Consider the following 23,483-nt stretch of genomic DNA (forward strand, 5'->3'; position numbering starts at 1 on the left):
ATAATTTCCTACTTAAACTTTAGTCTGAAATTCAAATATTGATTTCTTCTCTGGTAATTATAAGCCAAATGTTTAAATTATAGGCTTATATATTAACTAAGTATTTATCCCCCTTAGTCAAAAATAACGTCTGCAGGAATCACCAAACAACATTTCTTACTCAGGGTTTTCTTAACTATATGTCATTATAGTTACATAATGACACATATAGTTATATAGTTATAGTAGTCTTTGTACCTGCCACTCATGGCTTACTCCTTCACCTCCCTAGGGACATGGCTCAAAGTTCAACATATCAATAGGTGCATCCCTGACCACTTAATTTAACATCACATTCATCATTCTCCCCACTCCATACTCTGCATTCCACTTATTTCCGAAACACTAATCTCTATCTCCCATACTGTGTTATTGGTTTGTTTTGTTTATTGCATGTCTCCTCCCACTAGAATAGAAACACAATGAGAGCAGAGATTTTTCTTTTTACCCTTTTATTTACTATTACATCTTTGGGGCCAGGAACAGTGCCTAACACATAATAGATGATCAATAAATACACGTTGGAAAATATTAGATAGATTATTGTAATTTATAATATCAACCACTTTCCCATTTCCCTTCTAGACAGAATACATTTGTTTTCTCAGATGTTATTGGCACATAGGAGTTCTTGGCTCAGGAGCTGTAAGCTATAGCATATAAGTGGAACTTACATTTCTTGGTTACTTGCAGCTTCTGAACTATGGGCACCCACTGGGCATTTCTCTGAAATTCTCAGCACGAAACAAGCAAGTCTCATCTGAGAACAACACGTTGTAAAGACCATTGTCCTAGAGCTGTGGTGTCAGGCAAGTCACTTAACCCTCTGAGCCTGAATTACCTCAACTGTAAAATGGAGATGATACTTATTCTGCCTCTCTTATCAGATTGAAATGAGAACCTTCCCCCACTTCCCTGGTGCCTCTCTGCTTACCTTACACTCTGGGCCTTATTCTGTTGTAGATATCTGATAAACTAACCAGAGTTAATGGATTAATGTGCTTGGGTTTAAAAAAAAAATTTTTTTTTTAATGCAGACTTTAGAAAGCCCTTGGCCTTAATCTGGAAGAATAATTTCAGATTAAATTAAGAAGGGAAGAATTTCGACTAGAGTGTGTGGGAGGTGGTTAACTGTTTTAGGACCAATGTTCCTATTGGTACACCCTAAATTGACTTCAAAATGATCCAGGAAGCAATAGCTATAGGCTATGGAGAATTATTTATTGGATTCTTTAATTTGCAACATGTCCTAAGCACCTACTGTGTACCTGGGACCCTGTGAACAAGAGGCTCTGCCCAGCTACCTTACATTAGCCATACATGTGCTTCTGGGCCACATCTTAGGGTTTACAGTCCAGTGTTTTTCTGCTGCAAAGTAGCAAATCACAGGACACTTAGGGAGAGGACACCTTCCCTGCCCTTACTAAACCCTCAGTGTTTTCTCTAGAATTTTTTTTAACTTCTACAGCACCTGGTATTCCTAGGTGGTCTCCCATCCAACCCTGCTTAGCTTCCAAGATCAGCCAAGATAGGGCACATTCAGGGTGGCATGGCCATAGTTTTTTCTCTATATTGGGTAGGCAGTCTGTCTCCAACTCTGAGGAATATCACGTTTGTCCTCATACATTTGAAGATACAGTGGTTAAAATTTACTTACTAGCTTCTATATTTCTGCCCTTGGTGTCATTCCCCATTCCTACTGGGTGTTTTTCTCCTCTTATGTTCAAATATACGTTGGTGTTCTTTTACACTAGGAAAAGTGAGGTGGTGATGATAGTGGAGGGGGCATTTAAAATCTTTATAAACTGCCTCACCATGTCCCTGTTAAGATCTCATAGAATCTGTGGTATTGGGTTCAGGGTTGGGTTTGTTGCATTCTTGGCCAGCTCAGTCTGTACTTCATAAGGAATGTAACTGATATGGGTCTGTGATATGTGTCTTTGCCATTTATTAATCCTCCACATAATAGTCAGGGCCAAATTTGCCAAGATTTCCCCTGAGAGGAAGATTTAGAAAAATAAAGAAAAGAAAAGAAAAGCATTATCTCCTCTCTGGGCCTCTAAGACTTTGCTTATAGGAGAAAAAACATTTTTAGCTGTAAGCCTCACTCTATTCAGAGTTTCTGGCTTGGGCATGCATGAGCGTGCGTGCGCGCGCGCGCACACACACACACACACACACACAATGTCATCTTAATATACAGAGCCTCAAACCTAAGTTCTCTTATTCATTCAACAAAAATTAATTGAGGTCTTTCTATGTACTTGAATATAAGAGTGAATAAGGCAGAATGAAGGCCAGGGAGCTGGGGCAGAATGGTGAGAGTTATGGCTGGAAGGGCAGAGTTGGGTCAGGTGAGGCTCTGTAGGCAGGCTCTCCAAATCTCTCCCTCTTTCCCCCTCTTGCCATCCAAGCTACCACCACAACTGATTTCCTCCCAGGGCTTTTAAGTGAAGATGAGTGTGGTGGAACAAAGAAGTGCCCCTCACCCCCATTTTTTAGGGCAACATTGATCTCTTTCCTCCAAATTAGTTCTCATGCTAACTCATTAATTTTGCAAGGACAAAAAAGGAATAAGGACATAGTAGTATGGGAGATGAGCAAGAGGCATTTTTGATGTATAAAGCTGCATCATTAGTTCAATTCCAATTTAACCCCATTTAAACTAGAAATGCAAAGTAGTAATCTGCACTTGGTGCCACTACATATCATCTGAATTTTTCCCTTTCTGATCCCCCAGGCTCATTCAATATCTCCGTTGAATATATTTTTCTTTTATTTCCTCTCTAACTATATCTTATCTCTAAATTGTGGTGTCAGGAATATAAGTAAAAGCTAGTGTGTCTTGCTGAGATCAAAGTCCTAAAGACATGACAATCCTCTTCCCCTCCATCCCCCAAGTGACCTTGGGATATCACCAGGAAAGAAGCAGGAGCCAACTTTAAGAGAGGAGATGTACCCTTAAGACTTTACTAGACCAGCTGGGTGGTAGAAATATAAGAGCAACTGCATAACACGCCACCACCTCCCACACTTGGCAAGTGTTAGTAATCCTCCTTCCTGGAGTTTATCTTCAGAAAATGTTTGTTAGAATTCCTCACACCCATTTGGGCAGCTCAGGCTTCCACATATAAGGTGGAAGAGGCAGATATTTAGCAATAATGTTTAATCAGTAATTCTAAGCCAACTGACAGGTGACCTTGACAGCAGTTCATGAAAGCTAACCTAGCACATAGCAAACACTTAAAAAAGATAACCATATCCTGATAAAGTCAATGTGGTTAACATATTGCTGCATTTATGAAAACTCTATTTCTCCTGCATGTTGAGAAAGTATTCATCCATTCCAGGGTAGACAAAAGATTTTCTCCACAGTTGGCTTGGTATTTGATCTTAACCTTGAGCTATTAAAAACATTAGCAAGTATGTATTGACTGCTAAGCATAAGTCAGAGCCTGGCTCTTTATCTTTTTTAATTCCCACAGCAACCCTAGGTGGTTGGTTCTCGTTTCATCTCTATTTTAGAGATGAGAAAAATGAGGCAAGGAGAAGGCATAAAACTTGTGCAGTTTGTACCCCTAATAAGTGGTGAATATGGGAATCAAACTAAGGTAGTTCAATGTCAGGTCCATGTGCTCATCCTAAACTATTTAGTGTCATCTACATTTGCTGGCACCAGAAGGGATCTGTTGGGGTTTCTCACAGCCCTCCCCCTGAAACAGGGCAGTAAATGGGAAATCACAGGCAAGTACAGGTGATCTGGAGGCTGTGAGAAGGGGGGACCAGCGGGGGTGGGGGTGGGGGTGGGGCCTTTGTGCTCCCTTCATTGTAAGAGTGAAATCACCAGGCAGAGCTCTTCACATTCATTCACAGATGTTTCTCCGTTTCTCCATTCCGGCTTTGTGCCTGCTGGGTTTTTGATGTTGGAGTTGCAAGAATTATGCTAAATACAAAAAGGATGGCTTTTTTTTTTTTTAAATTGCAGGGTTTACTTTCATGCAGCTAATGAATTGTGTGAAAAGGAAATGTGTGTGTGTGTGTGTGTGTGTGTGTGTGTGTGTGTGTTATACTTCCATTATTTAGGAAAGGGACAAAAATACTTGCTGCACCCCTTTATTCAATGTTCTACACTCAAACCACTCAGAAGGATGAATAGTGCGGTGACTCTTCAGTTGTTGAACTTTACCAGTATTGACTTTAATTTCTGTCCTCTTAGATCTCTCTTCTGGGTTCTTTTTTAATCAGTGTTCCATACATATGCCAGGCCTATATTCAAGTGTTGAGCTTTGGAAGCTCTTGTAAAGTTAACTGAAATTAGTAAAATCTTTTTTAATACTCTTAGGATGGCTTTGGAAAAGAGCAACCTATTAAAACCCTCCTCCCAGGTAGTCCTCCATCTGTTTTTCCCAAAACCAAGTGATACTAGGCTGTGAATAGGTGGTTGGGAGAAATTGATCCAAGTGGTCTTGTATATGCCCTGACATAGAAAGAGGAGTTAAGGAACAGTCATGCTACTACCATTGGCTCCATCTGGGGCATCTGAGGAATTGAGACAGGAGAAAGGGATTTGGATATAACTGTGTCCATAAGCCAGGCACCAGGCTAGGATTTTTTTATATTATAAATATTTTACAATCTAATTGTTACAATTTTATAGCTAATAGCTAACATTATCAAGCACACTCTTCTAAATGATTTGAAAATCATTAGAATCATTTAAAAGTCACAACGACTGGATAAAGCAGATTCTATTATTATTCCCACCTTAAAACATGAGGAAATTGAGTCAATAAGAAACTAAACAACTTGCTCAAGATCATACAGCTGGTATGTGTCAGAATCGTGATTTAAAACCAGCTCCAGAAATTAGGCTCTTTACCTCTGCATCAGCCTACTTCTCAGGAAGAGGAAAATGAAGCCCAGAAAAGTTACATGGCTCGAGATCACACGACTAGAAAAAAAGAGCCAGTGCTCATAGCCTAGATTTGTCTGGCATCAAATGTATGCTTCCTACTACACCTGAATGCTGTCTTGATCTTGTGATGACTAGAAATATTTCATCCTACTCTTTAGGAACAAAGTCAGATAAACTTCTTCCTTTTTTGTTTCTCTGTTCTCTTTCCTTCAATTCCTCTCTTCATTTTTTCCTTTTCCTCTCTTGTCTTCTTTTTTCCTTGTTTTCCCTCCTTCTTTCCTCTTCTTTGTTCATGTCTCAAGCCTACCAGTAACACTCAGAAAGGGTAATGAGGAACAAGAGTTTCCTGAGCTCTGACCTCATTGATTTCAGCATAATTTACATAGCTTAAGAGTTATTGCCAATCTAACCAGAAGCCTATTAATAACTGAAAAATTAAATGCTTATCTCAAGAAATGTCTACATGACAAATTAGTCTCATTGTTGTGACAAAGGGGTATTTAATTTTCATTATGATCAGCCTGTTGACCAATTGAATCAGATCAGTAAGTGCTCACTGGATTGTTTAATGATTTTATCAAGGGTTTGGTTATCGATATGGCTGTTCAGGTTAACCAAATTACACAGCCTTATCTTTAGGCTGATTCTGAGGAGGCCAGTGACACAGAAGTATAGGCCGTTAACTAAGTTCCCAGTTTGTGAACCTGGGATATCTCAAGTTTCTCAGAGATCCAAGTCTCATATAAAGGCATTTACACAAGTCCTAGACTCTGGAATACTCATTCATGTCTACAACCCTTTTGGTAGACCACACAGTCTCTACTTCTCCTATTCAAGTGCTAACACTGTCCAGGACTGTGATTTTAATTCTCTTATCTATTTGCCTGCTCAAGTCCCATCTCTTGTTGATTGTGTCCAGATTTGTGTCTCTAGATTCTCAACCAGTTTTCTAACTCTCTCTCTAAAGTTTCTACTTGGCTATCCTTCAATCATCTTAAATTCAACAAGAACTAAATTCCTAGACCTTTCCCTGTTACAATTCTGTTAATTCTGTTAATGGTATTTCTCAGCCACACAAGCTAAAATCTTTGATTCATCTTTGAGTCTTCCCCCTTCTATACTCCATATTTGTAGGTCTCAAAGTTCTGTTAGTTTATATACCCGGGAGATGTCTTTCAAATATTTCCTTTTCCCCATCTCTACTGCTACTGCCTTCGTCTTTCGTATCTTACAGGATTATTCCCACAGCCTTACAACGAATCTCTGGGATACAGTATGCATTTGCTTCCCTGATGGTTTCTCTTCTGGATCTCTAATCCACTTAAGGGCAAGAACTGTTTTTTATTCGTCTTTCAATATAGTTACTAGCACAACTGAGCTGATCACACCTCCTTTTAGACCACTATTCATATTGCTGCAGAATTTCTTTCTCTAAAAATTAGTTATCCTTATATTTCCATTAGTTTCTATCACTTATACAATAAAGATAAAGCACATTAACCCTTTACAGCCTGGCCACAATGTAATTCTCTACCTCCTTATTCTCACCATTCTTCTCCATCTACCTGACACTCCAGCTGAATCTAGATGCTTTGGTTCCTTGAACATGTCATGCACCGTGTGTCTCCATGCCTTTACATTAACTGCTACTTCTGCCAAGAATGACCTTTTCACACACTGGCCCTAGCACTGCTTGGAAAATGGTTGCTTATCTTTTAAAACCCAGTTCAATGTCTCCTCCTCTGGGACACTTTCCCAGACACCTCCAAGACAGCTCTTTCAACATACACAACCTTGATTCTTATCTCCATGTACACTGTTGTTTTGCAGAGATTTACTTACTTGTATCATTGACTGTATTAGTTTCCTGTGGCTGCTGTAATGAATTACCACAGACTGGATGGTTTAAAACAATAGAAATGGAGAGAGAAAAAAATAGTGTAGATGATAGAGGCTGTGTTCATCCCTCTGACAACCAAATCAAAGTTGTGACAGAAACAATGAGCAACACCAAAGAAAAATCACCTGGGATCTAGAAGAATAAGCCATACAACCAGGGAGAAATCCAAGAAAGCACTATGCAATGTCAGAAGGTAGGACAGGGCGAGGATGCGGGGCTGCCTGGTCCCAAGCAGCTGAGTGAGACAGAGGCTGCGGCAGCAGCAGCGGCAGTGGCAGTGGCAGAAGCCTCTTAAATGGGCTGCATCCACGAGCACATTTTCACGGTGATGAACCAGCTTGCTCTGAGCACCAGTGTCAAGTCGGCTGCACGCAGAGGGCACCAGAGATCTATAAGGAGACATTGTTGGAGTGAGGACTGAAGCGAGACTCGCTTGATACAGAAACACCGGCAGTATCCATTGTTTCCTGTTGAGCCCTCCCCTCTCTTAGTGCTCAGACACAATGCTGCCATTGCCCTGACATCATCAAACTGGATAAAAAGGTCACTCTGCCCAGAGGATTCCTTGATACCCCACTTCCCCCTACTCGGGTCCCACCCAAGCCACATTCAGATGTATTTACAGTGAGTCAAGTGCTCCATGCTGAGACTCACACTGGTGGAGGCAGCTGGCCTCAGTTTCTGGCCTTTTGTGGCTTTTTGAGGCAACTATAAGCACAGCATCTGTGGATCGCTTGCCGAATCTTAACAAGCGGCCCCCAGAGGGGTAGAATTTGGGGCTAAATTTGGCCTGCAGCTGAACGCCCCTCAGGCCTGTACCACTGGACATCTACTTCACAAATCTACACTAATAAGACCGGGAGACTTAGGAGCTTTGCTTAGTACATAGAAACAGACACTAAAAGACAGCCAAAATGGAAAGACAAAGAAGCAGAAACCATACGAGAAAACAGAACAGAGATCCAGATATCATAGAGTCAAGTAATATAACAGATGCAGAGTTCAAAACACTGGTTATAAAGATGCTCAATGAACTTTTGGGAACTACAGAGAACTCCAACAAAAATGGAAATGGAAATTATAAAAGTGAACCAGTCTGAAATGGAGAACACATTATCTGAGATGAGAAGTATATTAATTAGAATAAACAAAGGAATAAACAAAGTGAATAAAGAAGAGGATCACATGCCCTATCTAGAGTACAGGAAAGCCAATCAGGACACTCAATCAGAATGGCAAGAAAAAAGATGCCAAACTATAAAAATAATCTAAGGAGGATATGAGACATTATTAAGGCTCCAAATATTCATCTGATCAGCATAACAGAAGAAAATCAAGATGTCGAACAGCTGTTTTAAGAAATAATGATGGAAAACTTTCCAAACCTGGTGAAGAAAATGAACATAAAACCCTAGGAAGCTCAGAGGATCCCCAAAATCAGGGATCCAAAAAGGCCCATACCAAGACACATCATAATTAAAATGCCAAAGGTTAAATACAAAGAAAGAATATTAAAAGTAGCAAGAGAAAAACAAATAATTATATATAAGGGAACACCCATACAACTGGCAGCTGATTTCTCAAAAGAAACTCTAGAGGACAGAAGAGCTCAGCAAAACATATTCAGCAGGATGAAGACCCAGGATATACAACCAAGAATAATTTATCCAGCAAAGTCATTATTTAGAGTTGAAAGACAGATAAAGAGCTTCCCAGACAAAAAGAAACTAAAGAAATTTATCACCACCAAGCCAGAATTACAGGAAATGTTGGAAGGACTTCTTTAAGAAGAAAAAGCATGTATCAAAAACAAGAATGAAGAATGGTAACGACTACACTCCTATCAATAAGTACCTTAAATGGAAAAGAATTAAGTGCTCCAACCAAAAGATAGAGGGACTGAAAGGATAAGAAAACAAGACCCCTACATATGAAAAGAATAGGGAATGGAAAAAGATATTGCTTTGATGGACCTAGAAGGTATTTAAGTCAGGCAGAGAGAGAAAAACACTGTATGATTTCACTTACATGCAGAATTTAAGGAATAAAAAGAACAAACTAATAATAATAACAATAGTAATAATAATAATAATAATAATAATAATAATAATAATAATAAACAATAGAAATGTATTCTCTCACAGTTCTGGGGACCAGGGGTCCAAAGTCAGTATCATTAGGCTAATATCAAGGTGTCGGCAGGACCACACGCCCTATAAGATTCTAGAAAAAAATCCGTTCCTCTAGAAAAAAATCCATTCCTCTCCACTTTCAGCTTCTGGTAGCTGCTGGCATTCCTGGGTTTAAGCCACATCACTCCAATCTCTGCCTTCATCTTCATATCACCTGCTCCTCTTAATGTGTTGTAAAATGTCACTCTGCCTCCCTCTTATAAGGATACATGTAATGGCATTTAAGGCTCACCTATAATCCAGGTGATCTTCCCTTCTCAAGATCCTTGATCAAATTGGCAAAGACAGGTATGGGATATGTTTTATTCATTTTTATTACCAACACTTAGCATTAATAGGCATTCAACAAATGTTTAATGAATGATTGGGGAATAGATTGAATTAAAGACTCTCATCTTGCATATATTAGCTGTTTATTCAACAAGCATCTATTGGTCATTAAATACTGCACTAGGCATAGGAAGTACAAGAACAACACAAAACAAACACAGTTCTGCCCTCATGGAGCCTAGATGCTAGTGGGAGAATCAGGCACAACAAAGATCACATATAAATAAATGTATAACTACACAGTCTTATAAGGGTCAAGAAAGAAAAGAGCCAGAATCAATAAGAAAGAATAAAAGGATGAAGATCAACAAAGGTCTCTTTGTGAAAGAACATTGTAAGCTGAGAGCTGAAATCATAACTGGTAAGTGAAAAGTGAGGAGATTATTTCAGACAGAGGGAACAATATGTATAAACCATAAAGTAGTAAAGAACTTAGTGAGTTTAAGAAACAGAAAGAAGTCCAGAAAGGCTGAAGTAGGTAAAATACTAGCAAGGCAGATTGTGCAGGCTTTGGAATCATGTTAAAGATTTTGAATTTTATCCTTAATACAATAGGAATTTAAGACAAATGAGTGACATGACCATATTTTAATTTTAGAAGATGTCTTGGACTGCTGATTTGAAGACGATTGGAATGGTCGAAAGAGAGAAAGAGAGAACCTGTTGGGAGGCCACTGCAGGAGTCCAGATGAGAGTTGATGCAGGCTTGGGCTAAAGCAGTAGCAATTGATACCAATATGGAGAGTAGTGCACAGACTTGAGATATATTTGGGGAGTAGAATAGATAGGCTCCCATGCTAAATCAGAAATGCCTTTTTTTTTCCTGGTCTGGTCTGGGTAGAGAAAGTACAAGAACCAGTGAAATATATATCTGTGATCAGTTGTTTTTAAAAAGGGTTGCAAGACTTTCCAATGGAAGAACAGTCTTTTCAAAAAATGGTGCTAGGACGACTGGATATATCCATAGGCAAAAGATTTAAGTAGGACTCCTACTTTACACCATGTAAAATTTTATACTAAATTGATCAAAGATGAAATTATAAAAGCTAAAAATATAAAATCTTAGAAGAAAACTCAGTGGTAGATCTTTATAACCCTGAATTTGGCTGTGTATTCTTAGCTATGACATCAAACATAAACAACAAAAGAAAAAGTATATAAATTAGACTTCATCAAAATTAAAAACTTTTGTGCATCAAAGGATACTATGAAGAGAGTTAAAAAGCAACCTTCAGAATGGGGGAAAATGCATATCTGATAAGAATCTAGTATCCAGAGTATATTAAAAACTCTTACAACTCAACAACAAAATGACAAACAACCTAATAAAAATGAGCAGAAGACTTGAATAGATATTTCTCCCAAGAAGCTGTATGAATGACCAACAAGTACATGAAAAGAAAAAATATTCAATATCATCATTAGGGAAATGCAAATCAAAACCACAATGAGATAGCACTTTATACACACTAGAATGGCTATAAAAACAGCAGCAGCAGCAATAGCAACAACAAAACAATCCAGAAAATAACAAGTATTAAAAACATTGGAGAAACTAGAACCTGTTACATTCCTGTAGGAATGTAAAAATGGTGCATCTGCTATGTAAAATAGTTTGGCCTTCCTTCAAAAATTTAAACAGAATTACCATATAACCCAGCAGTTCCACTGTTAGTAAATACACGCCCCCCCCCCAAAAAAAAATTGAAAACAGGCACTCAAACAAATTCTTGTGCATGAATGTTCTCAGCAGAACTATTCGCAATAGCCAAAAGGTGGAAACGACCCAGGTATCCATCCTCAGATGAATGAATTAAAATATTGTAATGTCTCCATACAATGGAATATTATTCAATCATAAAAAGGGACGAAGTACTGATACCTGCTACGACATGGATAAACTTTAAAAACATTATGCTAAGTAAAAGAAGCCAGACTTAAAAGGTCATATAGTGTATGATTCCAATTATATGAAATTTCCAGAATAAGTAAATCCACAGAGACATAAAGCAGCTTAGTGGTTGTCAAGGGCTTGGAGAATGGGGAGTGATGACATAATGCATATGAGATCTCCTTTGGAGATGACGAAAATGTTTTGGAATGAGATAAAAGTTGTGGTTGCACAACACTGTGAATGCACTTAGCGCCATTGAATTAGTACACTTTAAAATGATTGATTTTGCATTATGTGAATTTTATTTCAATAAAAAAGGAGTCAACTGAGAAGACTTTTGGATAGAGTCAGATCAAAGAGACAGTCTTGCCAGCTCCTTCCTCTTATATTTTATAAAGAAAATATAAGCTAAATCTTCTGAACATTTAAGCAGGAGTGTGGAGAGCACTTGAAAAAGCTGTGCTTTACATTTAACAAAAGAACTTTTGTAAAATGTTTTGTTTGGAGACCCTAAATTTCTAGTTATACTCAGAAACAATGCATTATAAAATGATATGCAAATGATTTTAGACAAACATAAAAGAATTGACTATAGAGGCTGATACATATAAATATTTGTCCACTGAACAAAGAAATGAGAGCATAGCATTCCAAACTGGCAGGGGTTTGCAGGAGAGGAGGGACAGGAGAGGGGTAGTACATCTGGTTCTATTACCAAATACAGTTAAATTTTATTGCTTAAGGGGTCGATGAGGCCACAGGAAAGGAGACTTGCTAGAGAGGAGAGTTGGGCATTGAAAATAAATGTTTTCTTGTTTATAATTTTATAATTTTCTCAGCTGCTCAAACTCAGGTCTATTTCTGCAAAATTTAAAGAATAATATACATAGACAAATGCTCAGTTTGGCATTTACTGAGTACATAAAGGAAGGCAGCAGAGCATAAACAAGATGTGGCACCAATCTAAGATATGATTTCCAGTAATCCCTTAAATCATTATTTCTGGTCAGTCATAACAGTGGGGTTAATCATGGCTTCAGCTATTTATTCTTAATGGTGAAAACTACCATTTTATTGAGCATTTACTACATACTCTGGCATTACACTAAATATTCTACATACAACATATTGTTTTACACTCTCAAATATCCTTTTAGGTAGATATTACTTGCATGCTCATTTTACAGGTGGAGAAGTAGAACAGAGGGGCAAGTACCTTGCTTAAGGTCACAGAGCAGCCTGGATTAGAAATGAGCAGTAAGATTACAAAGCCTTGCTCTCAAAACCACTTCACTAGACTGTCTACTTCCTATTGTTCAGAAATTTAAATTTTACCTTGGCTCCTTTAAAGAGCATTAAGAGACATAAGAGCAAATGAGAAAAATCAAAGTATCTTCTCTATATATTCAAAATTGTAATAGAAAAAAAATTTTAAATCAGCATATAATCCAAAATAAAATAATATAACTCAATATAAAATAAAAGTATATGAGTCTATACTGATATAAATAAATACCCAAATAAATTAAATCAATAGAGGAGATGAACCAACTCTTCCTTACAGAAGATTTCAATTAATAATTATAGAAAGCATAGGGAAACAGAAAACTACCATTAGAACACCAGAGTAATAAATGCTATAGGCAAGATCCTCAAATGGATACTAAAATTAGTGAGTGAAAATTTAAGAAGAAACACGATATTTGCATAGTGTCAAATTATTTCCTTCCCGGTTAAAAAAAAAGTGTGTGTGTATGTGTGTGTGCATATATATATAAAATACAAAGGTAAAGATAGTATCTATATAGCGCAGAAACCTGGCACATACCACATTAACCAAGTGATCAAGATTAACACCATCATATTCTTTGTGTGTGACAGCTGGAGCTGTGGCTGCCATCTTGGGATTATAAGGTAGCCAAAGTAAGAATCAGTCAGAAGAAGTGGGAAGAATCTGGTTCCCCAATGACATTAATTGAACAGATAAATTGATTAGTCTTAGAACTTCCTTGCCAACTGACTTTTTGTTATATGGGATAATAAACTCATTTTTGTTCTAAAAAAATTAATATCATCAGTACCTTGATATGACAGATTGAGACATCACTTCTGTGGTATTCTTTTCAATAATGAATAGCCTCAATCAAAGCATAATATTAGACAAATAGAAGATATCAGACAACCCAAAGTGAGAGACATTCTACAGAATAACTGACCAGAACTTGTCAAAAGTCTCAAGGTCATGAAAAACAAAGGAATACTGAGTAACTGTCACAGCTTGAATAAAAGAGACATGGCAACTAAATAACATGCCATCCTGACTGAATTCTGGAATAGTTAAAGGACAGTAGTAAAAAAACTAGAGAAATCTGGGTAAGGTATGGTTTAGTTAGTAGTATTGTACTAATGTCAGTTTCTTAGTTTGGATGATTGTACAACGGTCATGTAAGACATTATCTTTAGAAAAAGCTGCGTGAAGCATCTATAATAACTCTTGTACTATTTTTGCACCTCTTTATAATACTAATATTATCTTTTTTAAGTTTAAAAAATGACAATAATCAGGAAGTCAAATCAGACATTCTAGCAGAATATAAATTGTAGATCATAGCAAGAATACATTGAATGTTCCAAAGCCCATGCCAAGATAGTATTTCTAAGGAACCTATTTCCAAACAACCCAGCCAGAGTCACCTAATTTCCACTGACGAATAAAATATAGTCCACCTTGAATACATCACTGCATTCTAATCATGAGAAAAACATTAGTCGAATCCCATTTGAGAAACATTCTACAAATATCTGACCCATTCATCTCAAAATTGTTAGAGTCACTATGATGTTTAGTTTTATGAGTCAATTTGGCTAGGCTATAGTAGCAAGTTACTTAAGCAAACACTAATCTAGGTGTTGCTATGAAGGTATTTTATAGTGGTTAACATTTGCAAAGAGCCAACTCTACTTAAATAAGTTTACCAGCATTGGACTCTGAGATGATAAAGATTAAGAATAAGATTATAAAGATTATAAAAGAGATGTAAATGTGGGCAGAGCCTTATCCAATCTATTGAAGGCCTTGAAAGCAAAAACTGAGGTTTCCCCAAAAGAAATTCTGCTTTGAAACTGCAACACCGACTCCTGCCTGAGTAAAATCTACTATTAATTCTGTTTCTCTGCAGAACTCTGACTCACACAGTGATCAAAAACAAAAATGTCTGAGAAACCGTCACATCCAAGAGGAGCCGAAGGAGAAATGACAACTAAATAACATTCTCGATAGGATCTTAGAACAGAAAAAAGACATTAGGTACAACTAAAGGAATCTGAAAAGAGTATGGACTTTAACTAATAATAATGTATCAATATTATTTATTAATGGAAACAAATGTACCATAGTAATTTAAGATGTTAATACTAAGGGAAACTGGGTGCAAGATATATGAAAACTCTCCGTATAATCCTTGCAATTATTCTATAAATCTAAAACTATCTGAAAATGAAATATTTATTTTGATAAATACATATGAAGTTCATGCCTTCTAAAAAACAAAATGAAATTTGCATTCAGATATATCTTCCATAGTGCTATAGTTATCGGTTATCATGTATTCCACAAAAATTAATAAATACATAATATATTGATACATATTAATATAATAAATAAAAATTATGGATTATAATAATATTTAGACCTATTTAGGAGACTTTTGAATCTAAGTTGCAAGAAAAATCATTTTGAGGTTTAAGACCCAAAGAATCTTTTAATTAGACATCTCAGTTCTGTTCCAAGAGAAGAACCTTTGTTTTTTATATATACTCTTGCAAAGACTCATGATTTTGGCTTTTGCCTGTCACAGGGTGTGTGATCGAATACATCTGAAGGATTTTAATTTTGGATCAGGTGAAAGAAAGGCAGAGATTTCAAGCTAATGGAAGCAGTGAGAGCAGGAACTCTCTGGAAGCTATTGCTAAATAAAGCTCTAAAAATGAAGCTGAAACTAACCTCTAAGCATGGTCTCTGCCCATTTCAGGAGCCCAAAGAAAGAATGAGATGAAGCAGATCAGGGTTATGAGAGCTACCAGCAAATTTATTAGAGTTACACTGACATTTTACTGATAATTTGGCATCTTCTTACCCTTTCCTTGGAATGATAACTGATATGTTTATAACTGGTTGATAGTTTTATCTTTAAGGCCCTTGAAGATAAGAATAGGAAGAATGTTAGCTTTTCATTATCTGATATATTAATAACAATAGTTATAATAGAGAAATGATCATACTTATAGCCTTAATAATATTTTTTTTAATTTAGATGGGGTCTGAGATTATCTAGTTCCATGCTCAGATTTTGAAGGTTAAAATAGGTGACTTATCCATGTAAACAAGTAAAAGACAGAAATAACAGTAAAACCAGGCCTCCAACTTGTTGTCCGGTACTTTTTTATTACAGTCTGCTATCTGTTAGTTCAAACTCTAGTTCATCACTATACAATAGAAATATAATACAAGTCACATGTGTATTTTTAAAATTTTCTAATAACTTTATTTTAAAAAGTAAAAAGAAGTAGGTAACATTAATTTTAATAATATATTTTATTTAACTCAGTGTATCTAAAATATTATAATTTCACCATTAAATCCACACAAGGGAACTCCTGCATCACTTGGTGCGAGTGATCAGGAAGATTGCACCACTGGACCCCATTGGGCACCTATTTCATAAGGCCACCTGGCCAAGACTGAAAGATGTAGCAGATCTACCTAATACATAGAAACAAACACAGGGAGGCAGCCAAAATGAGGAAACAAAGAAACATGCCCCAAATGAAAGAACATTCAGGAGAAATCTCCAGAAAAAGAACTAAACAAAATGGAGGTGAACAACTTACCAGATATAGAGTTCAAACACTGGTTGTAAGAATGCTGATGAACTTAGTGAGAACTTCAACAAAGGATAGTAAGCATAAAAAAAGGGCATAGAAATTATTAAAAAGTCAGAAATGAAGAATCCAAAAACTGAAATGAAGAATACTCTAGAAGAAATCAACAGCAGATTAGATAAAGCAGAAAACTGAATCAGTGAGTTAGAAGACAAGGTAACAGGAAACATCCGATCAGCAAAATAATAATAATAATAATTGATTAACTAATTTTTAAAAATGAAGATAGTTTAAGAAATCTCTGGGAAAACATCAAGCATAACAGCATTCACATCATGGGAGTACCAGAAGAAGAGAGAGAGCAAGCAATTGAGAGTATATTTGAAGAAATAATGAATGAAAACTTCCTTAATCTGGTGAAGGAAATATACAACCCCAGGAAGCTCAGAGAGTCCCAAACAAGATGAACCCAAATACCAAGACACATCATATTTAAAAGGCCAAGATTAAAGACAAAGAGAGAATCTTAAAAGCAACAAGAGAAAAGCAGTTAGTTACCTACAAGGGAGCTCCCATAAGACTGTCAGTTTATTTCTCAACAGAAACTGCATGCTGGAAGAAATTGGCAGGAAATATTCAAAGTGATGAAAAGCAAGGACCTACAACCAAGATTACTCTACACAGAAAAGCTATCATTCAGAATCAAAGGACAGATAAAGATCTTCCCAGACAAGAAAAAGATAAATAGGAGTTCATCAGCAACAAACCAGTATGACAGGAAATGCATGTATCAATAATATGAATAAAGAATGTCAATAATCTTTTAATGAGCACTTCAAATAAAAAAGAATCAAGTGCTCTAATCAAGAGATAGGGTGGCTGAATAATAACAAAATGAGACCCTTACATATGCTTCCTACAAGAGGCAGACTTCAGATGAAAGACATACGCACAGACTAAAGTAAAGGGATGGAAAAAGATATTGTGTGATGAACCTAGAGGGTGTTATGCTGAATAGAATAAGTCAGATAGAGAAAGCCGTATGGTTTCATGCACATATGGAATCTAAAGAACAAAATAAATGACAACAACAAAAATGAAAACAAATTTATAAATACAGAGACTATTTTGAGAGGTACAAGATGGGAGGGTGATTTAAGGGTCAGTGAAAAAGGGCAAAGTGTAGTTATAAAATAGTCATGGATATATAAAGTATAGCATAAGGAATATAGTCAATAATATTGTAATTTTATGTATGGGGCAGAGGGTTACTAGAGTTATGGGGTGATCACTTTCTGAGTTATATAGATCTCTAATCACTATGCTGTATACCTGAAGCTAATATAATGTTATGTGTCAATTATAATTGAAAAATAAAAATCTTATTTAAAAAATCCAATTAATAATTGAACAGAGAATGTGAATAGACATTTTCCCAAAGAAGACACACAAATGGCCAATAGATTTTTAAAAAGATGCTCAACATTATTAATTATTAGGGAAATGCAAATTAAAACTACAATGTGGTATCATCACCTCACACCTATCAGAATGGCTATCATCAATAAATCAACAAACAACAAGGGTTGGTGAGGATGTGGAGAAAAGGGAATCCTTGTGCACTGTTGGTAAGATTGCAAATTGATACAGCCAGTATGGAAAATGGTTTGGAGGCACCTCAAAAAATTCAAAATAGAACTACCTTATGGCTCAGCAATTTCACTTCTGGGTATTTATCCTAAGAAATCCAAAACATTAATTCAAAAAGATATATGCACCCCTATGGTCATTGCAATGTTATTCACGATAGCCAAGATATGGAAACAACCAAAGTGCCCATCAAAAGATAATCAGATAAAAAAGAAGTGGTACATCTATACAATAAAATATCACTTGGCCATAAAAAAAGAATGAAATCTTACGATTTGTGACAATATGGATAGACCTAGAAGTATCGTGTTAAGTGAAATAAGTCAGACAGAGAAAGACAAATATCATATGACCTCACTTATATGTGGAGTCTAAAGAATGAAATAAAACAAACAAGACAGAAACAGACTCGTAGATACAGTGAACAAACTAATAATTGCTATATTGGTGGTGAGGAAAATAGGCAAAAAAGGCGAAGGGATTAAGAAGTACAAATTGGTAGTTACAAAACAGTCACAGGGATATAAAGTAAAGCATAGACAACGTAGTCAACAATACTGTAATACTATGTATAGTATCAGATGGAGGGATCGCTTTAAAAATTTCATAAATATACACCTGAAACTAATATAAAATAATATTGAATGTCAACTGTAATTAAAAAATAAAATTAATTTTAAAATAAAATAAAATAATTAGTGAAATATTTTAAATTCTTTTCTGTATTGTCTTTAAAATCAAGTGTGTCTTTTGTATCTAACAACATTTATCAATTCAGATGAGTCACATTTCAATGCTCAATAGTTTCAAGCGGTTAGTGGCTATTGTACAAGTCTAGTTAAATAATGCATAGGTGAGTGCATCAGAGATTTGAGTCTGAGTGCAAGCCCTTCATCTGACCAATTTAGAAAGATAACTATGTTTTCTTTTTCATTCATGCTTCTTAAATAGAATTTTCTTCTTATCAAAATAAGAAGTCAATTGGTGAAAATCAATTAGGAACTTGGAATTAGCAGTTATTGTCTAACATGTCTTTAGACTGACTTCTTCAAAGCACTGGTGGAACAAACAAAAACCAACCCTAAGCTAGCGGACTCAAATATCCAATGTGGAATTATAGGTTTTTGGCACAAGCAAATAGTAAGATCTCCCAGTGTTTCTGAAATTACATTGTATATATCAAGCTTCAGCAAGCTACAGCCTAGGAGCTAAATCCAGCCCACTACCTTTTCATTCAGCTCACATTTTTTAATAACTGGGAGAAAGATCAGAGAATAATATTTCATGACAAGTGAAAATTACATGAAATTCAAATGTTAGTATTTATAGTTCATGCTCATTCATTTGCATATTATCTATGGCTACTTTCAGCTACAATTGTAAAGCTGAGCATTTGCAGTAGATACTGTATGACCCACAGGGCCTAAACATCTTATTATCCGTCCCCTTACAAAAAAAGTATGCTAAACCCTGGTATAGGTGGTTGCCCATGTCACCTCCCTATACATATATAATTATGCATCTAAAACACTTTCCTTAGAGCTACAAAACAGGTCTATGTTAGTCACAGAATCATAATTTCATGCCTATTTTGCAGGATTTGAGGAAATGTGTTAATTAAATAAATTATGTAAAAATCTGAATATTTCATTAAAAATTCCCACAATAACCAGACTACCTTTACATTATTTATAGAAGGATGTTTCTACATAAAAATTACAACATTCTTCATACTTGTCAGCCAAGTTAATATCAAAGATTATAATAGATGATGCTGCTTGGGTATCCCTCCCTTCCTTCCTCCTCCCCTCCACCCCTGTCTTCTTCTCTCCCTCTTTTATTCCTTCCTGTTCTTCCCTTCTTTCCAATCTAGTTTCCCCGCTGCTCAAAGAGGGGAATGACCACTTGAAACTGATAAGAAGAAAAATGCTGATGAAGTGATTTAACAAGTCACTGAGTAACATTTTCTCACGGTGTCAACTTTGTTCAACTTAATCCTGAGCATAGGCTAAATGACTAAATCAAGAACAATATGTATATAATCATTATCATATGTGTTCACAGGGCAAGTGTTATACCAGATGATTATGTAAATAGATTTGGTAGGCATGCGATAAATATATATGGTGCCAAAAAGGTTAGGGACCGCTGACCTAAAGCATCTCAGGCATACCAGGGACTTGAATGAGGTAAGGGGCAGCTGAGAGTGTGAGTTTTGGATTGCTATAACAGGAGAGCAGAAGAAAGGAAGAGAAAGAGAGAAAGAGAGAGAGAGAGTTAATATTCACCTTCTGATATCCAAAATCAGATTATCAATTCCTTAGCAAGACCATAGGCTTAAAAGCAAGGATTTTTCAAAATTCTTATCACCTCTTTTACCAACCATATCAAGAACCATGTCTAGAAGACTTAATCGCAGACTTTCATAAAAGAAAGTTCTAGGTAATAAAGAAAAGCTTCCTCTTTCTCCTTTCAATGGCCTATGGAGAGAACAGCAGTAACAGAGGCAGGGAGAAGTATGAGAAGTGTGTGTCTCAATCTTCTCTCTGTGCTAATGCCCTTGAGAGAATAGTAGATAAGATGAAGGGAAAGCCTAAATTCGAGAAATTTCTGCTCTGCTTTCTGCTGAAGACTCTGGGAAGGAACCACTTCATGAACTACCCTGCACTAACATGGAGGTGGCCATGTTGAAGTAAGTTCATAATGCAGCATCGTTACACAGGGAGAGGTTCTTACTTTAGTTCCCCTAAGGATATTAGTTTCCACCTGGGATATTTGGGGTTGGGGACGTCAGGGGTGTGTGATATGGACATAAGTTTAAAGTCTGAGCAATTTGGCAACAGTTTTCATGTTCAAAGTGTCCTTGAGCCTAATGAAGATCAAGGAAGAGTGGTGGTGTTAGAAGAAGGCAGCCCAATCAAGCCAAGAGGGAAGGCCACTCCTCCACTTCAGCTGCAGATACCGACAGAATACCCAGAGACTGGTCCGCTGACCCTTAGCAGTCGCCAGTCCAGGATGTGGCTTCGAGGGTCTCACAGTCCTCCACCAATAGGTGCTCACATCATGCCCCCTCCTCACTCAGTCCCCCTAAACACTTAGCATCATCCAGAAGAGGAAGACGAGAAATCCAACATACCGAGCATTGTCACCAAAGAAACAGAATATTTAAGTCTAAAGATACTATTTTAATTGTTGACTTGAATTAAATTATTAAATTAGACTAAAATATAATTTTCCCCTACTAACAAATACCATGAAGGGTTATAAGGATATCATATAGGTTATAGGAAAAAATCTTCATTTTTCTCAGTTACAATCTGAAGAAAGTGTGAGTAAATCTGTGGGGTCGCAGAGCCTGTACTCTAAGCCATTGCATTTTACTGTAGCCATATGCTAATGATAAAGCTTCTGTTAAAATCTTAGGAAAGTGAAATATTTTAACATTCCTCAAGCATATTTCTGAGGTAAAGTGGTGGCAGAGAGTATTTCGTTATAATAAAAACAGTACTTTTTTCATTGAGTGGCTGTGAGAATTAAGTGACTGCTTTGAATAGAGCTTGACAAAAAGAGCTGTGTGTTAATTATGATCATTATCATTATCATTGCTTTCTATGGTAACCATAATGGATATTATTGGCTTACTCCCTGGCATCTATATGTCCCTTCTCCTGCTAGGTAACAGTCATACAGTTTAAGTAGGATTGAACCTACCCCCAGCTTGGGTCCTGATTACTGAATCCATCAGAGTAATCCAGCCCCATGCCACAGTGTTTGGTACAAGACTGAGCAGAGATCCTAAGCTGGTTCAATCAGAGTGAAAGCTGTCCTGATGCTTCTATTTGTTGTTTTTGGAGGAAAGCTCTCTTTTCCTTTGGTACAATAAGTGATTTTCTCTTCATTTTAATAATTTTTTAAAATTACAGTTGGCATAAGATATTATACTAGTTTTAGGTGTACAACATAGTGATTAGACATTATATAACTTACAAAGTGATCACCCTGATAAATCTAGGACCCATCTGGCATCATACATAGTTATTACAGTATTATTGACTATATTTCTTACACTATACTTTACACTCCTGTGACTGTTTTGTAACTACCAATTTATGCTTCTTAATTTCTTCTCCTTTTTCACCAACCCCCTAAACACCCCATCCGCCAGCCCTCAGAATATTCTCTGTATCTATGAGTTTTCTTGTTTTGTTTGTTTATATTGTTCTTTAGATTCCACATGTAAGTGAAATCACATGGGACTTGTCTTTCTCTGTCTGAGTTCCTCCACTCAGCACAATACTCTTTAGATCCATCCATGTTTAATTCAGATGGCAAAATTTTATTCTTTTTTATGGCTGAATAATATCCCATTGTATATATGTACCACCTCTTCTTTATCTATTCTTCCCCTATTAGACATCAAATTTGTTCCTACAGCTTAAGCTATTGTAATAATGCTGCAATGAACATATGGATTCACATGTCCTTTCGAAGTAGTGTTTTAGGTTTCTTCAAATAAATACCCAGAAATGAGATTACTGGGTCCTTCTTTGTCTCTTGTTATAGTCTTTATTTTAGTACGTGTTGTCTGATATAAGTATTGCTACCTTAGCTTTTTTTTTTAATTTCAATTTTCATGAAATATGTTTTTCCATCTCTTTATTTTCAGTTTTTGCGTGTTTTGGATCTGAAGTGTGTCTGTTGTAGGTGGCATATGTAAGGGTCTTGTTTTCTTATCCATTCAGCTGCCCTATCTTTTGATGGAAGCATTTAATCCATTTACATTTAAAGTAGTTGTTGATAGACATGTAATTATTGCCATTTTATTATTTATATTTTTTATCTTTTTTTCTTTTTTCTTCTTTTTCCTAAAGAAGTCCTTCCAACATTTCCTGTAATACTGGTTTGGTGGTGATGAACTGCTTTATCTTTTTCTTGTCTGGGAAGCTTTTTACTTGTCCGTTGATTCTAAATGATAGCTTTGCTGTGTAGAGTAATCTTGGTTGTAAGTCCTTGCTTTTCATCACTTTGAATATTTCCTGCCAATCTCTTCCAGCCTACAAAGTTTCTGTAGAGAAATCAGCTGACAAGGAGTCAGTTTGTAGGTAACTTGCTGATTTTCTCTTGCTGCTTTTAAGATTCTCTCTTTGTCTTTAACCTTTGGCATTTTAATTATGATGTGTCTTGGCGTGGGCCTGTTTGGGTTCATCTTATTTGGAACTCTCTGTGCTTCTTGGACTTGTGTGCTTATTTCCTTTGCTAGGTTAAGGAAGTTCTTTGTTATTATTTCTTGAAATACGTTTTCAATTCCTTGCTATCTCTCTTCAGTCTGGTATCCCTACAATGCAAATGTTAGTAAGCAATCTACAGATGACCGTCATCTATGCTGAGCTTGAATGTGCTTCCAAAGACAAGTCACAAACTGAGGCTAACTGCCGCTAATGCTGGGTTTGAGGATGCTCGGCAAGAGATAAGGGGCACACCAAGACCAGACTGCTTGTCTGGGTTTTGTGTACTTTTCAGAAATTTTAGGAAAGTCTGCAGCAGGAGCCAGGACAGGCTGTTTGTATGGAAAAGCCACTTGAAACAGGTTGAGTGGGCTTGCAATCTGGGTGGGGCAGAGTCTCATGGAATTAGCAAGGCAGGGAAACTAGTTTTAGCCAGGTTGACTCGGTTTTGTCACCT

Source organism: Rousettus aegyptiacus, unplaced genomic scaffold (genome assembly GCF_014176215.1).
Source record: "Rousettus aegyptiacus isolate mRouAeg1 unplaced genomic scaffold, mRouAeg1.p scaffold_m13_p_13, whole genome shotgun sequence".
In the NCBI taxonomy this organism is placed as follows: Eukaryota; Metazoa; Chordata; class Mammalia; order Chiroptera; family Pteropodidae; genus Rousettus; species Rousettus aegyptiacus.